Genomic DNA, 24,573 nt, shown 5'->3' with positions numbered 1-24,573 from the left:
GTCTGGTAGTGGGGCCTGAACTCTGGGCCTGGGCGCTGTCCCTCAGCTCTTCAGCTCAAGGCTAGCGCTCTACCACTTGAGCCACAGCACCACTTCTGGTTTGTTTTTTTTTTGCTTATGTGGTACTGAGGAATCGAACCCAGGGCTTCATGCATGCAGGGCAAGCACTCTACCCTGAGCCACCTTCCCAGCCCAAGAACCAATTCTTTACACGCCTTTTTTGTTTTGTTTTGTTTTTTTCTTTTTTGGGGGGGTTTACTTTTTTATTTTATTTTATTGTAAAGGTGCTGTACAGAGGGGTTACAGTTACATATGTAAGGTAATGAGTACATTTCTTGTCAAACACTGTTACCCTCTCCGTTTTTCTCCCACTTTCCCTTCCCTCAACTCTTTCCCCCAGGTTGTAAAGTTTCCTTCTAACATAGTCTTGTGTACACACCTTTTTGATCAGAATATTATACGAAGTATTATTAGAAACAAGCATGATCTAACTTAATCAATCCTTAAAGTTTCTTCTCAATCATGAAATTCAGAATCACGTCTTTCAAGTAAAAATAACCATGATTAACATGTCATTTCCTATTCTCTTTCTAAAAAGTTGAGCAAAATGACAAAGTTTACAACTGTTTTGAGCTAACAGGTATTCTAATTTTCATTGGTGGTCCATCTCTGAGTCATGCATTAAATCACCGTTAAAGGTCATTGTGACTTCTCTGAACAAGCATTTGTATTATTAACTAAAGAACTGCTAAAAATCTAATTCCCTATGTTATTCTTTCACAGGAAAATATCTGTCACTAACAAGAGGCCAGTGTAAGAGAAATGACAGTGATAAATGCAGTTATAAACATTTGTTATTAGAAGCTTTTAATGGTGCAATTTCTTTACATTGTCAAATTTGTTTAAAACTTTACTTTCTTATTTGGCTGTTTCCAATACTTATAAATTTCAATGTGTGTCAAGAAAAGGAGAGCTGAAAAATGTATCTACAAGATGGCTTCAGGGTGGGTAATGCATTTGTTTCTGAAGCCAGAATATATGTTTAAAATCACAGGCTGGCAGTCAGACAAGCCAGTGACAGCCTTTTCATTACAGCTTGGCTAGATTTTGTACTCGTGTTATTGCAGTTGTTGCTGTCTCTACACCTACAGTTGTAAACCAAACAATATAAGAACAATTATTTTTTTCCTGCTACAAAGTACACTTGATATTCATCTTCTAATTTGCAGTCAGCCTCAGGTATTGCAATCAAACAAATTTCACCTATGCTGAAATGTCTGGCAGCATTTAAATTAGTATTGCAGGACTCCCTCAGTCTATCTTCAGTTCCTTTCTCATGAACTTTGATTAGTGATCTTGCCTCTTGAAATCCTGAGAGGTTTGCCTCCAATTGAGGGTGACCCAGCAAATAAAAGCAATTCATATTTACATGGGGGAAAAATCCTACCATGGGATGTTAGAGGATTAAGGGAGATAATATATGCAAAGTTCCAGGAGCACAGTGGTGCTCTATAATTGATACTTGTGCACCTTCATAAGAAATCCAGTAGTCTCTTGATAGACAGTAGAGCAACAGTAAAAAGTACTGCCTAATAGAACTTTCTGCCATAGTGGAAATGTCCCATGTCTCTGCTGTCCAATCAAGTAGCCACATATGGTTACTGAACACTTAGTCTCAGTATGATTGAAGAAGTGAATTTATTCAATTCCGCTCCTCCACCTCTGCATGCACCACCACACCCAGCTTAGGGATTTAATTTCTGATGCAATTTTCTTTTAATTTATCAATTTAAATTCAAACATAAATAAATGGACACATGTGACAGTACAGCCTTGAGGAGACTTATTTTCCTTGCTGAAATAGTTTTGAACTAGGTACTCTTAAATCTTTGTGAGTCCCTTTGAAATCTGGTGAGACTTTTGAAAAATAGTTCTGTGACATATTTTATCTTTTCAAAACATACAGTTGTATGGTTTCTAGTATATTTGCAGACATTTGTATCTAAAAACAGCACCTATTTTAAAATACTTTACTACCTCAAGAAGAAACTATATAAGAAATCAATGATCATGAACATCCATCCATGTATAAGTCTCCTAAGATTTTTATAGTTTTGGCTTTTATGAGTAGGTTTCTCAGTTCATTACTGAATATAATATAATGTAGCATTTGATTCATTCTATACATATATTGATTATACATATATATAATATATACATGCTGTAATTTGAGTGTCCAAACAATATTAATTGTAAAGACTATTTTTCCTCATTGAATGGTCTTGGAACCCTTGCCAAAATAAATTGACCATAAGTGTGTGGGTTTCTGGTTTCTTATTCTCTTCCATTGATCTATATTTCTAGCTTTTTGCCAGTATCACACTGATGTGATGAATAAAACTTTTTGTAGCAAGTTTTGAAATTTGGAAATCTGAATCCTCATGCATTGTTCTTCTTTATCATAATAGTTTTAGCTATTAGAATCAGATTTTAGAATCAGCTTCTTGGTTTATACAACGAGTTTTTCTGGGCTTCTGAAAGAAATTGTGTTGAAACTGTGGAACATTTCCACATTTAGACCTTATGCAATCCCATTTTATTATATTTTGTACAATGATGTTCAATTTTTTCCAATAACACTGTGTAGATTTTAGGGTATAGGTTTTTACATTACTTTTGTTAGTTTTATCCTAAATTATCCTATTATCTTTCATCCCACTGCCAAGTAATTACTTTCTTAATTTCATTCTGTATTACTCACTGCAAAAAGATAGAAATGCAATTAGGTTTTGCTTAATAATGTGGTATCATGAAATGTGACCAATTAATTTATTAGTTTTAATATATTTTATTGGCATATTTATGATCATAGAATTTGCTAAAATTTTTCTATGGAAAATTTTGTTGTCTGCAAACAGACAACCTGAATGGCTTTTAAAATTCCTTTTTCTTGCCTAACTGCTCTGGCTAGAACCTCTAGTAGAATGTTTCTGTAAGTAGTAAAGGTGGACATTCTTGTGTTTCTTCTCAGGGAGAAATAGCTCAATTTCTTACCACCAAGTATGATTACTGTGATATTTTATAAATGGACTTTATCTAGTTGAACAATTCCCCACCAGTTAAATAAAAGATATGTAAGAGATAAGAGATTTTATCTTCACACTAAAAACAAAAGACAACTATCAACATACCAGAGAGATCGTTCATGACTCATATCCCATAGTTTTTATCATCAAATTTCCATAGATTTTTCTTGGATGAATTTTTCTTTTTGTCTGTTTATCCTTACAACCATTTGCAGAGGCTGTAAATACTTCTTGCTTTACACAAAACATATACACACACATACATACATACATGCACACATACATATATACATACTACCATTTAATTAGTGAGAGGGTTAGTGAGGTTACATATTCTGTCATGCTTCTCTTAAAATATCTTCAAGCACATAAATTTAGAAATGTAAGATATCAAAACAAATTACGCTGAACATACATTAGTATATATTACAAACATCCGGTGACACATTTCTATATTAATGTACTAAATGATAAGATACAATGACCAATCTACTAAATGTCATAATTTCAAAATATCAATATAAACTGTGTAAAAAATCTGTAAAACTTAAGGCCAGTAGTGTATCTCAAATAATTTACATCCTTCCCTAGCAAGCAAGGCTATGAGCATATACCCCAGTATCACCAAAACAGACTTATGAAATATCTGGAATTGCATCTGGATATGATTCACATAACTTTTAAATCTCTACTCTGATACTTTCTTTAACCTCCATTTCTTCCTCAATTAAACAACTAAAATCATGTATGAAATTTATTTATTTATATTTATATATTAGGCACAATGTGTTTTAATATTTTCAGCCTCCATTATTTGCTTTTATTGTCTTTTTTAATAATTTTCATTATTTTTATCTTTCGTACTCCACCCATCTTCTCTCTCTGAAATGACTAAAATGGTTCTGTTAACACTCCATTCTTGTTACCATCATCACCTCATACATTCTATCTTCAGACTTCTTTACTGAATCCCAAATTGCTTGCCATCAAGAATGGAACATTATTATCCTTATCTGAAAAACTCACTGTCACATTACTTTAACTCCATTTCTCATTTCTGCCTTTCCCATAATGTTGGGCAGGATGTGACACATGCATTCCAGGGATGTAACTGAAAGCATTCAACTCCCTTTTCTCAATGGAAAAGTCTTAGCACTAGCATCCAAGGAATAACTTGTTTTGTTGAAAGCTCAAGATGTCACTCTGAATAAACTCACACTACCTATCTCCTTTCTTACTTTGAGATGTCATTGTTACTTGAAAAATTCTTACAGTGATCCCTTGCATTACCATTTTATATCTATTAGACCAAGTGTCCCCCTTTTCAAATATGCCTAAAAATATCTTTTTGAAAGTATTCCTCAACTTTCTTTCACTTCTAGAGAATATCAGTAATTAACACATCTAGCTGTTAACATCTGTCCCCAGAACATTTTTTTTATTTTTCCCTTGTGCAATAGGCAAATTCAACTTTAGAAGGCTTTCCTAGTTCCTTTCATAAAATTTCAACGTAACTAGAAGTCCACATATACATACTACTTTCATAGAGAATTTGAGTACATGTGTATCTTTTACCCTCACAATTTTATTCTTTACCCAAGCTTTGTAACAATATTACAGGAAGTTGTCTTTAAGTCAAAAAGAAATTGTACATAAGAAGATGAGAGGGGAAAAAGACTGAGTAATTCTATTAAGCCATCAACAAGAAGTATTATTCTTTATTTCTTTAAGCAAAACTATAGAAAAAATATACTGAATGCTAGTGATTTTTACCTGTAAATCTAGCTACTGAGGAGGCTAAGATCTGGGGAATGAAGTTCAAAGCCAGCCTGGGCAGGAAAGTCTGAAATTCTTATGTCCAATTAACTACAAAAACTCAGAATTAGAGGTGTGGCTTAAGTGATAGCATACCAGTTTTGAGTGGAAAAGGTCAGGGACAGCATACAGGTCCTGATTTCAAGCCACAGTACAGGAAGGAAGGAAGGAAAAGAAAGAAAGAAAGGAAGAAAGAAAGAAAGAGAGAGAGAGAGAAAAGAGATAGAGAAAAAGAGAAAAAGAAAGAGGAAGGGAGGCAGAGGGGGAGGGAGAGAGGAAGGAGGGAAGGGAGGAAGGGAGGAAGGGAGGGAAGGAGGAAAGAAGGGTCATTTCTCAGTCCACTGGTTAGTTTGTAATGAAGCTACACAAATTCATTACAGTGATGACTGTACACAAAGACACATTCCTACTTTTTGCCTATGACAGCCTCTTTCTACAATAAAAATATTTAATCCTGTGCTATTTGTCCTATTTTCAGAAGAAGAAAAAGTTTAAACTGCATTACAATACTTTAGTACTCATTGGAATCCACTAGAAAGTTTTGTCTAATTATTTTATTGTAATAGTCAATATACTTAACCATCATCTACCCCCTAAAAATCACTTACCTATGTGCGCGTGTGTGCGTGCACACACACACACACACACACACACACACACACCTAGGTTTTTAAACTACTGGAAACAAGCAAAACAAATAAGTGGACGTTGTAATTAGATTTCACTTTCCTTCAGGCTTCAATGCATTTATTTTCTTTCAGTAACTCAATATATAGACCTAGGCTTTTGTTTCTGGAATCTACCAGGTAACATGAGAATGAAAGACAGCACAAATTTCAATAAAACAAAATTTTATTTTCACAAGCTAGTTGGAGATTATGTGAACTCAGTGTAATCAGTAGGTAGGAATAAGAAGAGGACAGTTGCAGATTTCCAGCTTCTTTGTGGATAAATTGAGTTTTGACTCTGGCCAAATTGTAGACAGAGATGTACTCAGGATGTTAGTTAATTCAATTATGTCTTTATTTCATAAGTTCTATGTTTTATACCAGAACACCAAGGTCACACTTTTAGATATTCACAATGTTCATTAGCGTAGAAAGATTTACTTAGACAACTGCCCTGGAGGAATATAAACAATATGTTTTTTTAAAAATAATCTAATGAATTTATTATTATTTTATCATTTAGGGCATTATACTTGGCTCAATCTTTGGCCCTTAAAATAAGGGCCAAGTGGCATAAATTTGGGGAACATTTGGCTCAACATAGTGTACTTTTGGTGCTCAAATTGTTTTATATAATGAAGTTCAGATGTGCAACTATATTATTATGACATCATAAGAAGTACTTCATTTTGCACTGCTTCTTAGAAGCAGTAATAATTATCTTTGTTCTTCTCTTCCTCTGAGCTTTGGACTTCAGCTACCTTTCCAAGTAGTTGGAAACTCAAAACTAGCCTTTTATATATAAAAGGAAAAGCTGCCTAATCATTTTTGAGAATTAAGCGTACCATATTTCTAATAAAGCCAATCAAATTGGATAATCAAATTGTCTCCCAAAAGAAATGTCCTTAGCACCCTCTTTACACATCTACAATTACCTTAGTAATTTAGGCAAAAAGCCTCTGCTTTTACATGAATTGCTTTGGATTGTTATGTGGTTGTTTTCAAGCCTGAATTGTCCAGATTGATATCGTGTGGGTCCATGAAAGAAAAGCAGGCTGCCTTCAAATAGATGTGGGAGTGGGATTTTATACATTAGGAACATGTCATTCATCACTGCTGCCTTTGATGTTTGCACAGAACACTTTTTTTATGAAGAGCATGGAAGACTTGGTACACAGAAGCACTTAGAGATCTTTACTTACAAATCTAAATGATAATAAATGGAATGCCGGTTATTCTATAGGCTTTGATGATGAAGTGTATACCCTAGACCTAATATTATAGTGATTCTATCTTCATGGCTGCATTGCTTACTTTCTGGAAACATGCTGGATATCTTTCCAATTGATATGCAAAATATTAGTATGAATGGAAATGGAAAACAAAGCTTACTTAATGAGTAAATGAAGAAGAAGATAATCAGATGATTCATACTGGGCCAGCCAGTACAATCTTGGTAGAGGGAGCCTTTAAGTGAATGGTCAAGTAACCATGAAAAGTCCTACACTGGGTGGAGGGTCAGAGGTCAAGTTATACTGTATGTAGGCCAGGAAGACAATTCTAATGTTTAAGTTAGATTGAAATGCACAGTTTTGTTAACAACATGTAAACAAAGAATTCACAAATGTTGTCTATGAATTTTAGGCTTTTTAGAAAGTTAGGTGAAGATTCGTTTCCTCTTTGGGCTGAATTTAAGGGTCCATATAAACAACATCCTCCTGCACTGTCCTGGCCACAGCAATGCTGCTGTAGCTTAGCCACACTTTCCAGACACAATTTAGAAACAATACAAATATTAAGGAATTACTTATTGGCTTTTCTTCCCATGGCAAGTGGTCCTCCCTTGACAACTTGAGTTCAAAAACATGTGCTGCATGCCTCCACATTATTAACAATCCATGTACCTTATGAAATGTGGTTTTCAAATGCAAACACATCTCTCAATAATCCTATACTAGAGAATAATATGTGTAGTCTGATGACAAATTCAAGATACTTCAGCACTACAGTTGCTTGCTACTAGAAACCTGATCCATACAGAAAGTAATAGGCAAATCCATCCTTGAAATATTAAAGACTCCTATGAATAGTCATTTGGAAAAAAAGTGTTCATGACAGAGTAGCATTTTAAAGCTAAGTTAAAGGTTGGGGAAAATGTTTAAAAATCTAGAGGTTCTATGCATTAATTATAGCAATAAATATCAAGTCTATCACTAGGGTCATATAGTATTCTGATGAATTTGTATTTAAAACAAAATAACTCTATTTGTAATCATCCACATAACTAGGATGCAGTTTAATGCTCTATTGAATTAAAAGCTTGGCTTTGAAGATTTTTGAATTAAAATCTGATCAGCTGTTTCTAATATTAAACAATGGCAAGAAAGAAAATTAATCAATAATAGACATGAACAACTACATTGTTCCTTAAGAGTGGGGGTATTCATGATCAAGAATGTATTCTGAGGTATGGTCATGAAGGTAGGGTTGCAAAACAGTCAGAACTATAAATGGAAGGGCTCAGAGATTTTATATAATATAATTTTTGCTTGTTTTGGGAGAGGTGTTTTCCTTTGAACTCAGTGCCTCACATTTTTAGGCCAGTACTCTAACCAGTTGAGCCACCCGTCCAGCCCTATTTTCAGTTGGTTCTTTTGGAGATGGAATCTAGTGAACTTTTCTGGCCTGGCTTGCCTTCAGATCTCATCTTCCTTAATAGCTTGCACTATAGGGCTGAATCACCAGTGTGTGGCTTATAAAGTTTTTAAACCCTCAGTTTAACTTACAATTTGCTTGCTTAATAAGACCTTGAAGGTGTCTGATGACATTGAAATTTCCACTTTAACCTTTACTTTTACTTTTAATGTAAGCTAATTTTACATGTCCATTTGGGTGGGTTATGGTGTGCCTAGATATTTTGTCAAACATTTTACTGGGTATGACTATGAAGCCATTTTTGGCTAAGATTAACTTTGTTTGAGGCAGACTCTTGCTATATAACTCACACTGGACTGGAACCCAAAATGTTCTTGTTTTAGCCTCCCAATGTGCTGGGATTACAGGTATGTATCACCACACCCAGCCAAGACTAGCATTTCATTGTTAGAGTAAACATATTACCCTTTTTGATGTGGGTGGGCATCATGCAATCAGTTGAAGTCCTAAATAAAACAAAGGCTCAGCCTCCTCCAAGTAAGAGAGAATTACTCCTGCATCAGCCTTTTCTCATTTTATAACTCAAATGGAAGCACTGATTGCTTTCTGGTTCTTCACTATGCAAACCTTTAGATTAAAATTATACTGTTAGCTCCTGTTGGTCTCCAGTTTTCTGACATCCTGTGGATTGTACATGCACATCCATATGAGTGTGCACAAACAAGTATGTTCCCCTTCAGTCCACCACTACCTCTATATCTGTTTCTTTCAATATGGATGGAATCATGTATAGATCTTTTCTATCTAATCAAGACTGTTACTTTAGTTTCCCTTCCCCTATCCCACAACACAACATGCCACAGATTGTCCCTTATTTTTCTCTTTTTCCTCTTTTTGCATGTGAAAACAGGAACTTGAGAGGGTCTGTGCTTTCAAAGCCTCACTGTTCACTCATTACTTACACTGTAATCAGGCTCTGGCTCTATCACATGAAAGTAGATTTTCAGATTTTTTTCTAATAAACAGTTAACCAGTATGGGTCCTGCAGATGCAGTTCAAGTATAGTAGATTGTATAGAAATTGGACACATGATGGGATATTCTCTTGAGAAGATTGCACAGCAAGAAGAGGGGGACAAAAGAATTAAATGTAGTAGGGCACAGCAAGGCTGATGGCAGCTTGTTTGCTTCAATGGGAAAAACTTGAGCAAGCCTGTAGGTTGAGGGGAAAGAGCCAGTAGAGAGGAAAAAGTAAATAAAGAGAGGACACAATAAAGAGAGGAGATAATAAATCAAGGACCAGGAGAAGTTGAAAAGGAAAGAACCAGTTCAAAATTCATGGGAAGTAACTTTTATATTTTTTTCATTTTGAATTTTTATTGAAAGTTCAATGTTAGTACAGTTTTTATTTCAACTTTTTAAAATAAATTTTTTATTGTGAAAATACCAAATAGAGGGGTTACAATTATATGAGCAAGGTAATAAGTACATTTCTTATCAAGCATTGTGGCCTCCTCCTTTGTTTTTCCCCTACCATCCCTTCCCTCCCATCTCCACAACTACATTTCCCACCTCCCCCTTCCCCCACCCCCCTCCTAAATTGTAAAGTTCGTTTTTCGACATAGTGTCTTTTACAGACATAAAATGAACAAATTAATGGAATGCCCATAATAGCTATCTGTATTCTTACACCAGAAAATTTGATCCTCTTAGCCTTGTCATGGTAGTAAGGGAATCTTAGATTTTACTACCAAAATTGTAGAAGAACTTGAATGACAATTGCATTTTCCCACACAAAATAAGGCTTTAAATCCTGACTAGCAATAGTTGAAAGAATCTTAGTTCCCTCTGTAATTATGTTACAGACTTAAATATGCTTTTGTGATCTTATCTGGAAATAAAATCTGTACTTATGCCATTGTTTCTATGAGGATATTCTCAACTTCTTGAAAAAACATATAGTGTCCAGACTGGAAACTGACTGTTGATAAATATAAGGCTGTCTACCTTCTCCATAGATATCACCACCAGAAAATACAAACTTGGGAGCACATATAAGGAAACAATTTTCAAAATCAATTTGCACTCCATCCAAGAAATTCAGCTTTCTTGATGTGTAGGTACACCTTATTTTAACCCAAAAGTGGAATGACTCTTTGTTTGGCTTTCTTACTTACCAGTCCTGGATCCAAATGTCTCTTACCTGTTATCTAAAATCAATTTCATCTTCACAGCAGAAATGTTTGTGCCCTCTGAGGAAATTCCAAAGAATGAATCACAGGCTATGAAGACAATATCCAAGGGAGTTTTGAAAGATTCTTCGGAACCACACTAGCCACTTCAGAATAAGTTTATAAACCTCAAGGTACCACTTAGAAGTGAGAGATCATTTTGTTAAGTTATTATGTATTTGCTTCTAATTCTTTTAGAGGTATATGCTATTTTAGAGGGTCTAATAGCTGCTTGTTCATAGATCAACCCTTCATCTGTGCAGCTAAATTGGAAGTGCTAACAACTGGGAACTGGAGCTTCTTGCCCTATATATAGTCTGTTCAGTTCATTGGAAAACATTTGTATGTAATGAATGTTTTAGATTGATAATCAATATGGATAAATGTTCTCTGGAGTCTGGTGTTTATGATCTAGTCATGTAAATAGTAGTAAGTTTCATCTGGTCTGTTTTGAGCAGAACCTAGGATTTGTAATAGAAAAGGCTTGTAAAAATAGAACATGTAGAATGCATAATGGCATACTGCCAAAATTAGCTTTTAATGCAAACCAAATGGGAGAAAACACAGAAGATTCTTGAAGATGGATGAACAATCTCATTTTTTAGCATAAGAACAGAACCATATATTGAAACTTACAACTCAATCTGACAGTTGGGGTAAAACTCACATGCAAAGTCACATGTAAGTCACATACAAATGACTCCACATTTTCCCTCAATGCTCAAGCCTACCCAAGCCCCCAAGTCCTATCCTGTTGTCTAGCTCCACATCTGACATTTAATTCATCAGTGCTTACTCCAGAGATTTGCTTTTCTGGAAATGATGCCAGATCTAAAAATCAAACTTACTATCTCGTTGTCAATTTCTGGACTTTGTTTCTAAATCTTGTCCTGGATATATCCCAGTGCATGTTTCTTCACCATTTTATAATTACACCAAAATTCAGGTTAAGGAAAACTACCATTCTAATGAAAACAACAATTTCACAGATGGACATTATAATACCTATGTCACATACTTTAAAACATGCAAATGAAATCTGCACTATTATTGAAGAGACAAAATGAAAAATGATGATTTTGGCAGGAACAAGATTACGAATATTCATGAAGAAGGACAAGCATATATTTCTCTAAAATATAGTATGCTCCTTCCCAGAGGAGGCCATCTGGCTGTTTTGATTGCTAGTTAAACCAATTAGCACAATACTACCTTATTGAGTTTCACCACAAGGCTTCTTATTTCATTCTTAATGTTATGGTTTCTTTTTAAATGTTTTCTGTTAATAGTACAAATTGAAAAAATAATCACAACAGAAACAACTCATATTTAAGCTGAATTGAGTCCATCAGAGCTCAAGCCAGCTCTCCTCATTAATATCTATAATCATCACTTTATTCCAGAGAGACAGAGATGATAACAATGCAAGCCTGCTCACGCACACAAACTGTTCTGTTGGCCTTTGGAACAGTCAGCCAGCTGACCACTTACTTTTGGTCTACACTGCCAGCACCTGAAGTCCAAAAAGTATCTCCAGTGAAGTGGCAATGGGATTTAAAAAATGCCTCTGATTTCACTAGAATAAAATAGACTCACATTGCTTTACAAATGATCACAAGAATAATACTAACTCAGCCTACTTACATGTTACAATCACCAGATCAAAATACCAATTTCCTCAATAAGAGCCTATTTTTTTAGTGTTTTGGTTCAAGTTTTCTCCTCTTAGCTCTCTCTTTATAAAATTTAAACTTTATGTTCTCCTTCCCTTTCTCTTTCTCCTTCTTTTCCTTCTTTTTCTTATTCTTTTTTTTTGCACTGAGGAAAAACCCAGGGCTTTGTACATGCTAGTCAAACACTCTACCACTGACCTGTGTCTCCAGTCCTCAAAACTCTCTTCCTAATAAGACATGATTTTTCACTTGCTATTTTTCCAGTAGTCACCTCTTAGTCTCTGATATCAGAGCCATAGCTACTCTTTCATCATTGTTCTGTAATTTAATCTGCCCCAGAGAAGATAAAAAGAAGAAACATACATATTTTAATCAGTTATACCTGTTACCAAATTTGCATGAAATTGTGATATGTTAATTATGTAAGTAGCATAGATTAGGGTGGCATTTCCAAGCTTTGGTATGCATACTACTTATGATATGTGAGGTCATTTCAGGTGGCACATGGACTAGTGTTTGCATGTTAATAGTTGTATATGTATTTTATGGGTATGCACAAACATACACAAATATATATTTAGCACTAGAAAAGTGATTAATCAGATTCTATTTCCTAAGGTAAGATGACGTTTTCTAACAGGAGGGGTGCCCAATTTGTAAGTTAAGTAAATGAATGCTAACAGATAAATCAAAACCATGACAAGATAGGATATATCAAAAGAGGTTAAGAACTCTCCATGTTCTAAAGCCCTCTTCTGCCATGCATCAACTCTGTGGCTTGGGAAATTCTCCTCCTTGAAGTTCAGTTTCCTCACTTATGAAATATATAATATGTGCATTTTCCAAGGGGTATAAAACAGTGAAAGACATAAATTTACTTTTTAAAGTAGATGGAAACATATTAGGTCTTAAGGCTTAAAATTACTCTTTCAAGCAGGGTAGAAGGATAGAAAACTATAGTTGTCTGACAAAATCCATCAAGAACTAATAGGAACAAGCATTGAGGAAGCTCATTTGGTGAAAGGGGCAATAAAACATTGTTAAATGTCCCAGGACTTTAGAAGTTATTATTGGTATTATGTGTATATGTTCAAAAAATTGGATTGAGATGAACAGCAGATTCCCACTTGGAATCACTCTTGTAACAACCTCTATACTTACCAAAATTTTTCTATGTCTATTTCCACAATCAGCTAATGAGCATCTTTAGGGCATTGAATATGTCTTCTCATCTTTGTATTCCAACATCTAGCAAAATGGTTAGCTCAATCGGTGGTTGTTGAACTGAATAAGAGGAATTACTTTGTGCTTTTAAATGAAAACCGTTAAAACCTTGGGTAATCATACATAATACACTATGAGATTACCATTACATCAGTGAAAATTAAAGAAATATAATAACAACAGATGCTGGAGGGGATGTGGACAGAAGGGAACCCTACTTCATTGTTGGTGGGAATATAAACTTGTTCAGTCACTTTGGAAAGCAGTATGGAGGTTCCTCAAAAGACTCCACATAGAGCTCCCCTATGACCCAGCAATCCCACTTTTGGGCATTTACCCAAATGATCACAAACAAGACCATACTAAAGCTACCAGCACAACTATGTTTATTGCAGCATTATTTACCATAGCTAAGATATGGAACCAACCCAGATGCCCCTCAGTAGATGAATGGATCAAGAAAATGTGGTATGTATGTATGTATGTATGTATCTGTGTGTGTGTGTGTGTGTGTGTGTGTGTGTGTGTGTGTGTGTATAATGGAATTCTATGCCTACATCAGAAAGAATGGCATCGTCCCATTTGATAGAAAATGGAAAGATTTGGAAAAATTATATTAAGTGAAGCAAACCAGGCCCAAAGAAACATAGGTCCCATGGTTTCCCTTATCTTCAATAACTATTATAAGTTTAGGAAAAGCAGAAAAGGTCAAAAGCTATGTACATATCACCATATAAAATATTAAGCGAAATGAATCCCCAAAAAGGGACAGAAATGTATTTTTCTTCCTTGCTATTGTTTTTAATGATTTATAATGTACTATGTGATTTTTTTTTGTTTCTTTGGTATATTCCTCCCCCACGGTATAACTCCTGTTTTCACTGTATTTGATGTTGGTGCCCTGCATCTTGTATATACATTCTTCTAATTTGTGGAGGGGAAGGGAAAAAATAAAATGTTTATATAGGGACAGGTTGACCCATTGTTACAATGAGGTGAACAAGATACTATGTTGAAAATACTTTACAATTTTGGCGGAGGAGGGGGCGGAAGGGATGCTAGGGGAAAAGCAAAGGAGGAGGCATCAATGCTCAATAGGAAATGTACTCATTACCTTACTCACATAACTGTAACCCCTCTGTACAGTATTTTTACAATAAGAAATGTATAAAAAGAGATTAAATTGAATTAGTGAAATACTAATTAGAATGAATTATAAAGATTCACTTCTTGTCTCAGACATACTAGTTATTGCAAATAAAGGAAACCATGGGACCTATGTTTCTTTGGGCCTGGCTTACTTCACTTAATAGAATTTTTTCCAAGTCTTTCCATTTTCTAACAAATGGGGCAATGTCATTCTTTCTGATGTCATTCATCTGGGTTGGTTCTATATCTTAGCTATGGTAAATAATGCTGCAATAGTTGTGCTGGTAGCTTTAGTATGGTCTTGTTTGTGATCATTTGGGTAAATGCCCAAAAGTGGGATTGCTGGGTCATAGGGGAGCTGTATGTGGAGCCTTTTGAGGAACCTTCATACTATTTTCCAAAGTGGTTGAACAAGTTTACACTCCCACCAACAATGTCTGAGACAAGCAGAAAAGGTCATATAAAATGATGTTAGGTGAAATAAACCCCAAGATAAGGACACAAGTGGTTTTTTCTTTCTTGCTATTGTTTCTAACATACTTATAAGGTGATTGTTTTGTTGCTTTGTATGTGCCTCCCCCATGGTATAACCCATGCTTTCACTGTATTTGATGTTGGTATAATTTGTGGAGGGGAAGGGAAAAAACAAATCGTTGAACTAGGGATGCAGGTGGACCCATTGCAACAATGAAATTTACAAGTCGTTATGTTGAAAAACGAACTTTACAACTTTGGTGGGGGGTTGGGGGAGGACCGGGTGGTGGGAGGGGGGAGGCTGGGAAGGGATGGGAAGGGGAAACAAAGAGGAGGCAACAATGCTTGATAAGAAATGTACTTATTTCCTTGCTCATGTGATTGTAACCCCTCTGTATGGTATTTTCACAATAAAGAATCTTATTTAAAAAAAGATTCACTTCTTTACTTTTGTGAATATTTTTATCTTTATGTAGTTGTACAAGAGTTTGTTCATTCAACAAAGCAGTTTATGAATGCAGTGCATCTTGATCAATGCCACCCTTTCAACATTCTCACCCACCCCTCCTAACCCACTCCTCTCACTTTTCTTAATTTTCAGGTTAATTTTCCAATTAACAAATGAGTTTATATAAACAATGCATCTTAATCTATGTCAGCCCTTCCACATCTTCACCCCCTTCCACCCATCCCTTCACTTATTTTCCTCAAGCGTATAAATCTACAAGTGAATTCACTGGGTAATGCAAGCAGTTATCAAGAATTAACTGAAGTAAAATAGATTCCATGGAGAGCACAAATGGTATAATTCTATAGAAGGACTAAGTCAAAGCCCAACAAAATAAGTACCAGAAAATGGGTATTTGCAAGAGGGAGGAGGCAAGGAGAGAAGGGTAGAAAAATTGGGGGCGGGGAGGAGTAGAATGAAGTCAAGAATGCATCATATATACCATTTCTTTACGTTGAAAGGGTATGATAGTATCAGAGTATCACAGTTTGTGAATAAGTTTGGATATTTTGAAAATGGAAAGACTGTCTAAGAGAAATAAGACTGATTTGATAAAGAAAAATCATGGTATTTCCCATACAACATAAACATTTTGAGAAACACCACAAATCCTTGGAAATAGGAAATACCACTTCTGATAGATGATAGATTCCATATCCTAATCTTACGATATGTTATTAATTCCTACCATTTCTTTAATGAAAGCTGGCAATTGTAACATGGTGCCTGAAAACATTGTGTCCCTCCAAATTAACCACTCTGCTTTCCCCGGTGATTCAAGCTAATGAGTGAAGAAAAATAATTAACTCCACTAACTAATTTTTATGAAAAAATGAAATTTTCTTTCTTTAATCTTTTTTATCAAGAACATAAAAAATTAAAATCCTCTTTTCATTAGTGTCTAATAGTCTATAGAAAAGGCCAAACTACCTGCTCAAATATCAACCAGTATAGAAGTATATTTAAAGAATGGTGTGTCATTTTCTAATATTTGGAGCTAAGGAAAAAAATTATTAGCCCATTAATATTACAGCTTTCTGACACAATCTCAACAGATTTCCTGCTTGCTATGTAGGTGGACACTTTTGAGAGGTGAAAATAGCATCTATAACTCCAAGACTGATTTTAATGCCAGACCTCTTAGAATCTTAGCCCACTAATTATTGAGACCTCCAACAAACACGAACTAGTAATTATAGCTTGTTAGTGTGGAAACAACTTGATTAAAACTGTATTCACACATAACTGCTAACCTATTTCATGTGGGAAATTAACTACAAAGACCTATGGTACAATAAATCAAAGAAGAAGCCAATATTTTAGATACTGTTTATAGAATTGTGCCCAAATGAAAAAATCCAGAGATAAAAGGCTAAATATCCAGCTATCTAATGTTTTCTTCCTTTATACATATGATTTAGCTATTATTTTGGAGATAAGTAATACATAAAAAACTTGGGAAACACACCAAATAAGCAGTTATAGTTAGACTTTCTGGTGATGTTAGGTACAAAAAGTCATAAAAGCTTCTGAATACAGTTCTCAACTTTTCATTATGGCAGACTGCAGTGAATCTACAAACAAACAATCAAACAAAATCCTAAACCAAGACAGCCAAAACTTCTCTTTAACTTCATATAGTTTAAAGAACATCTTTGACCTAAGTTATCACCTCTGACATTTCAAAAACAAAGCAGTAAAATAAATCAAATAGGAGCCAGTAGACCTGGATTCTAATCCTTAGTGTATCTGTAACTTGTTTTACCCTGTCGTTTGACCTTTTGGTGATTTGTTTTTCCTATTAGTATATCAAAAACAACATCTGCTTCACAGGACAGACTTGAAAATTAATGAGATTATGTCTGAGAAGTACTTGAATATCAGGTGTTCTGTAAATTCTAGGTATTGTTATTCAATATTAAATTTTATCTCTGAACCACCTAACTAACTTTCTGCATCTGAGATGTGATCTCAATACAAAGGTGCAAACAAGAAAATGTTAAATTGTATATCATATTTTCCTGAGTTTAATCAATCATTATTGTAACTAACCAGGCTTTTCCTCCTCAACTTTGAAATTCAGAGTGTTGAGCAATTTGTATTCATTGATTATAAGCACAGCTGATACAGATAAACTGTATTTTACTGGTTAGTTATTTTTAATGTATATTCTTAGTAGTTCTAAAAATATTTACAATTGCTATTTTGAGAAGTTTCACCCTTCACCAATTTTTCCACCTACTGAAAAGAAATGCATATTTGAGTCTTCCTCCAAATAACTATTATAATATCCCAAGTAAAAGAAATGACTAAATATTAAAAAGTAAAAGTTGCAAATGTTAAAATGAACACCATAAAGACTACACAGGTAATCTCCCTTAATAGTATTGATTTGTACTTCATATGGTTTTCTCTGAGGGGGCTATTTTTTTTTTCCGTTACTAACCTAATGGCTGCCAGACATGGTGATCATGACTGTAATTCCAGCTACTTAGAAAGTAGAGGTAGGAGAATCTCAGTTCAAGGCTAGCCTGAGAAAAGTTAGCAAGAGCCAATATAAAAATCAACATGATTAGAAACATGGTGCAAATGGTAGAGTACTTGCTCGCCTGTAGGCAAGTTTGAGAACTTGAGTTTAATCTCTAGTACTAGAAAAAAAAAAAGCTAATAGCTTATGCCCTGGAATAATAACAACAATGATAAATGGTTTTAAGCATATGTTTCCCACATGACCACATATGATACATATTAAAAACATGTCATGAAAAATGTTACTAGCCATCCTTTACAAATATAAAAGTAAAGGCTAAGGAAGAAACACCACTTGACCAAGGTCATAGAACTAATATTAGTGAGTGACAAATCCTAAATTAAATGACTGTAAATTTGATCTATTTTCAGTTGTACTGTGTTAAATATATATGTAGATCTTCTGAAACTCAATATAAAAATTAAAACAAAAAAAACACAAAATGAAGGTTTCCATAGGATTACTCAGCTGGGCACTCAATCTGCTTTGCTCTTCTAAGTCTGCCTTTGATTACCTTCCTCAAAGCTGGTATAGTAGGACATTAAGGAATACAGCTTTCAAGAGTGCTTCCTGTTGCTACACAAAACAGTCTTCCATTGATTCAATCACATTGCTTTCTTTGTGTTTCTCCCTCTTCTTTCTATATTCCTTTCCTTCCTCTGTTTTCACAAATGCTTTTGATTGTTTTCTTCTAGGGCTCTGTCCCTAGAAAAGTTTCCACTTGAGCTGCAGCTATTTCCTATAAGAAATTCCAAGCTATGAACAGTCATAGTACCACCAAGTACCATATGCTGTAGCTCCAGCAAAACGACTTCTAAAAATACAGACTGTTTTCTGCTGTAATAATGTTCCTCCTACTTAGGGAGCACAACTCCTCCACATATTGTTCTATTTTTTTCCCCACTTTATCCCTTTAAAATACTTTCTCAAAAGACTCTTCTTCCTTCCCATTTGGGGAGAAGAGTGTGAGGCAAGAAGCCCTGGTTGAAAAAAAGGCAAAACATTAGCCAAATAACTAAACTAGGGGAAGTTTAAGGGGGAAAGACTTTAACAAAACAGTCTTAGTATGGATGGTTAAGTAGCAACAGAGGATAAATATAGGACACAGGTGGCCAGCATGTGTTTTGAGCAAAGGCAACATCATCCAACAGACATCAGAATTCCTTTAGAATATTACTGCTTGCTGTATAGGCTCAGAGGGCTAGAGGTGTTTTCCTCTAAGCATTGTATTGTGTGAGGTTGCATTACACCAAGGAAAACCTGGCTCAATTTATGCATGGTTGGTAATAAGACTATGTTCTAATTCTACTGCCACCTCAGTGAATCTTTGCAACCTACAACTGTGAGTGTAGGGAATAAAAACCCTGCTTGACTCAGTGTCTCACTTATCTCAAACATAATCTTTACACTCATTTTCAGTATCAGTTGCTATATCATTTTCTAGTAAGTGTAGAAATTCCAAGTAGTTCTATTTTGGCCATTTTAGGAACTAGAAAACAATGATGGCTTTCTACATTTTGTTGGGATATGTCCTCCAGAAGTAAAACTAAAAATCATCAGCAGATGGTTGTGACAGAGATCTAGTAGTTGATCTATTGACAAATCTCTATTCAAAGATCTTTATTATTGTTCATTACGGCAATGCTACATCTGCTTAAGCTCCTTCAAGACTCATAACCCAGGCTCTGTCATCTAAATTAAGGAGCAGAATTCCATCTCAGTTCATCTTCTGATTGACTAGCTGAGGCAAAGTCTTATGGAACAAATGCATGTTAGACAGATACACTAAACTCCTTCTTTTATTTAGCATCTAATAATTAGTTATATGCATTTCATTTCTTAGTGTGCTGTTCTAGGTGCAGACTAGCATCTGGAATTTGAAATTGAAGACATTATCTAAATCTGAGTAAACCATCCAGAATAAAGCTGGAGACGTCAAGATATTATTAAATCAACAGGTTTAACTTATTACATTGAACATAAAATAAAAAAGAACTTATTAAAAGCCAGGAATTATTAGCCAGTTTCCATGACTAAACCATTTCAATGCATTCTTAGTTATCTGCATGATTACTTGATCACAAGTATTTGCTTAAGAGTGTAGAGGTATGTTTTTATTTTTAAATATATATTGTTGTAAAGATACTGTATAGAGGGGTTACAGTTACATGAGCTAGGTGATGAGTCCATTTCCTATCCTTTGTTTTTCCCCCACGATCCCATTCCTCCCCACCTTCCCAACTACTCCCAACCACCCCACCCCTACAGTCAAATTGTAAAGTTTGTTTTCAACATACTGTCTTGTACACCTCATTGTTACAATGGGTCATCCTGTATCCTTATTTCAGTATTTTGTCATTTCCCCTCCCTCCTCAAATTAGAAAAAATGTATACAAAAGATGCAGGATACTGGAATCAAATACAGTGACAACAGGGATTGTACCATGGGGGAAGAACACACAAAGAAACACAAAAAAACATATAGTACATCACAAGCACATTAAAAAGATCAAGAAGAAAGATAAAATCTCTTGTGTCCTTATCTTTCGGTTCATTTCATTAGGTTATATGGTCATATGTACATAGCTTTTGACATTTTCTACTTGTCCTAGACATACACCAGTTACTGAAAATAAGGGAAGCCATGGGACCTATGTTTCTTTGGGTCTGGCTTACTTCACTTTATAATTTTTTCCAAGTTTTTCTATTTCCTAACAAATGGGACACCACCCCATTTGTTAGGGTGTAAAGGTATTATGGTGAAAGTTTAGAGAATGCTCTTGACCACTGATTTCTTATACTCAGCTGGGGAGAGAAGGTGTTCTGGAGAAAGATGGTGCACTGTGCATATGTATTTACTTCTTTTCCTTTCCAAAGCCTCATTGAAAATGATAGAAAACACATTTTCAAAACTAATTAAAGCACAATAGGGCTATTAAACAGGAAAAACATTCAGCTTTCAGCAATAGCCCAGAAAGTTCAAGGAAATCCTTAAAGATAGAAAGCAGATGAGATCGGATTAATGGTGGAAACAGAGGAGTGAAAGCTGCAACATAAAACTAGAGTAAATGAGAGTACTCTTCTTTTAAGAGAACTCTAAAGAATGACTTGAATGGAAGGTATCCACAGAACCACTTTTCAATACAAACACTATATTGAGAAGTAGTAAGCCAATAGAACTCCCCTTCCTACCAACAGCCCTCTCTCTCTGATGTGCAACTGGATTTGGAAGCTTAAACTAACCACCAGGATTCAACCTCAAAATGGTACCTGAAATTTTCATTAGTACATGTTATTTGTGTAATATGAGGAGTTTCATTTTGACCCACTGCATCTACTTAGAAGAGAGAGGCTCCCAGAGGTTAGAGGCCTAAGAGTTACCTGTGAACCAATGATGTTCTTTTTGCGGGGTACAGCGGGAGGTGGGGGGTGTAGGTCATGGGGCTTGAATGCTGAGCCTAGGCACTGTCCCTGAACTCTTCAGCTCAAAGCCAGCACTCTAGCACTTGAACCACAGCGCCACTTCCGGTTTTCTGGTGGTTTATTGGAGATGAGTCTCATGGACTTTTCTACCTGGCTTGGCTTTGAACAGGGATCTCAGAGCTCAGCCTCCTGAGTAGCTAGGATTATAGGCATGAGCCACTGGCACCCAGTTGTTGTTTTTTTTTCGTTGGTTGTGAGGCTTGAACTCTGGGCCTTGGTGCTGTCCTTGAACTGTTTTGCTCTAGGCTAGTGATCTACCATTTATGCTTTTCTGGTCATTAATGGGAAATGTCTCATGGACTTTCCTGCTAGGCTGGATTCGAACCATAATTCTCAGATCTCAGCCTCTGAATAGCTAGGATTTACAGGCACCAGTGCCTGGCCTAGAATCACAAGGATTTTTTGGTGGTTGTTGTTGCTGTTGTTTTTTGTTGGTGGTGGTCATTGGGCTTGAACTCAGTGCCTGGGTATTGTCCTTGAGCTCTTTTTGCTCAAAGGCAGTAGAGCCACAGCACCACTTCTGGTTTTCTCATGGTTAATTAGACATGAATCTCACAGAATGTCTCACAGACCTTTCTGCCCAGGCTGGCTTCAAACCATAATCCTTAGATCTCAGCCTCCTGGGCTAAGATTATAGGCATAAGCCACCAGTACCCAGCTGGGCTCACAAGTTTTAAGACTGATAATGAAAGGACCACATTTGAAGTAGTAAAAACCTAAAAGAAGAACAAAAGCTTTAATTATAACTTCCAATAAAATTAAAATATTAAATAACTTGATCATATGACAGTAAAGGTTATACATGTTGAGATGACAAAGATAATGAAATTTATACTAATCTCAATACCTTTCAAATCTCCTATTTCAGGATCAATAAACTTATCAGTGATAATCAAAGATTTAGCATTGAATTCAGTAAACACTAAAAATAATAATTATGAGGAAGTAGAATGAAAATAAGAAAACATGAAAATTGGGTAAATTTTCATGTTTTAAATAAAAATATTTGCATCACATAATCTAAAATTACTCTAAAATATTACCATATAAACTCATATAAGCTTTTGTGATGTACCCTCATTTTTCCAAGTTTTACTTATGACAAAAATGAAGTCTAGAGAGATTAACAAGCTACATAAACCAGGATGTGGCACTCAGAATTCAATCCCACAGAGATCTACTTTAGAATCTATACTATTATCCACTAAACTCTCCTGGATATAAAGGAGTCAATAGATGCCACTTAAAACATCAAGGATCATTTCCTGTCTTGTGGGTATGATTGTTGCAATGGGTCATCCTGTGTCCTTGTTTCAGAATTTTTTTAAATTTTTATTTATTTTTTATTGTGAAAATACTGTACAGAGGGGTTACAATTAGATAGGCAAGATAATGAGTACATTTCTTATCAAGCATTGTAACCTCCTCCTTTGTTTCCCCTTACCATCTCTTCCCAGCCTCCCCCTACCCCCCCACCCAATCCTCCCCCCCCACACACACCAAAGTTGTAAAGTTCTTTTTCGACATGACAACTTGTACTTCTCATTGTTGCTACGGATCCACCTGTATCCTTATTTAAATGACTTGTTTTTCCCCTTCCCCTCCACAAATTATACAGACATCAAATACAGTGAAAGCAGGGGTTATACTGTCGGGGAGGGACATACAAAGCAACAAAGAAATAATCTTATAAATACGTTAGAAACAAATGCATGAAAGAAAAAAAAACATTTGAATACATATCTTAGGGTTCATTCCTAACATCACCTTATCTGACCTTTTCTGCTTGACTCATACATATACTAGATATTGTTATTCTTCTTCCCCTCCCCAGATTAGACAAATGTATACACAAGATGCAGGGTACCAAAATAAAGTACACTGACAACAGAGGATATACCGTAGGGGGAAGAACATACAAAGGACACAAAATAACCTCATAGTACATTAAAAACAACAACAAAGAAGAACCACTTGTGTCCCTATCTTGTGATTCGTTTCACTTAGCATCATCTTATGTGGTCATATGTATATAGCTTTTCTGCTCATCTGACAACATTATCCTAGATGTATACTAATTATTGCAAATGAGGGAAAACACTGGGGGAAGAATAATTATAGAGAAAAAGAACAAACTGCATAGAGGGTCTAATGAGAGCCTCTTTTTTTTCCGAAAGTTGGAGTTCATGTTAATATGCTTCATTATATATAGTCCTTTGCACTAAGAGTTTGGGATCTTGAGATCCCCTATTTAGAGTATCTTCTACATATTCTAGTTCTTACAAATGAGGGAGATCATGTGATCTGCTTTCCTTTGGGTCTGGCTTACTTCACTTAATATAATTGTTTCCAAGATAGTATATTGGAAATGAACTTTGTAACTTCAGGGGGGTGGGGAGGAGTGAGGGAGGTAGGGGAGGTAAGGGACAGTGGGAGAACAACAAAGGAGGGAGCAACAATTCTTGACAAGAAATATACTCATTACCTTACTCAAGTAACTGTATCCCCTCTGTACAGCATCTTTACAATAAAATAAATTTTTATTTATTTTTATCTTTTTGGTCCGGTCGTGGGGCCTGAACTCTGGGCCTGGGCACTGTCCCTCAGCTCTTCAGCTCAAGGCTAGCGCTCTACCACATGAGCCACAGCACTACTTCCGGCTTTTTTCTTTTTGCTTATGTGGTGCTGAGGAATCGAACCCAGGGACTCAGGCATGCAAGGCAAGCGCTCTACCACTGAGCTGCAGAAAAGGCCAGATAAGTTGATGTTAGGGGAATGAACCCCAAGATAAGTATTCAAATGGTTTTTTTGTTTTTTTTCCTTTCATGCAATTGTTTCTAACATATTTATAAGATGATTTCTTTGTTGCTTCGTATGTCCCTCTCCCACGGTATAACCCATGCTTTCACTGTATTTGATGTTGGTATAATTTGTGGAGGGGAAGGGAAAAAATAAATCGTCTAAATAGGGATACAGGTGGATACAGGTGGACCCATTGTAACAATGAGATGTACAAGTTGTTATGTGGAAAAACGAACTTTACAACTTTGGTGGGGGGTGGGGGGAGGATTGGGTGGG

Source organism: Dipodomys ordii, unplaced genomic scaffold (assembly GCF_000151885.1).
Source record: "Dipodomys ordii isolate 6190 unplaced genomic scaffold, Dord_2.0 Scaffold88, whole genome shotgun sequence".
In the NCBI taxonomy this organism is placed as follows: Eukaryota; Metazoa; Chordata; class Mammalia; order Rodentia; family Heteromyidae; genus Dipodomys; species Dipodomys ordii.
The sequence above is the reverse complement of the archived record's forward strand: the minus strand, read 5'-3'. Positions refer to the sequence as shown.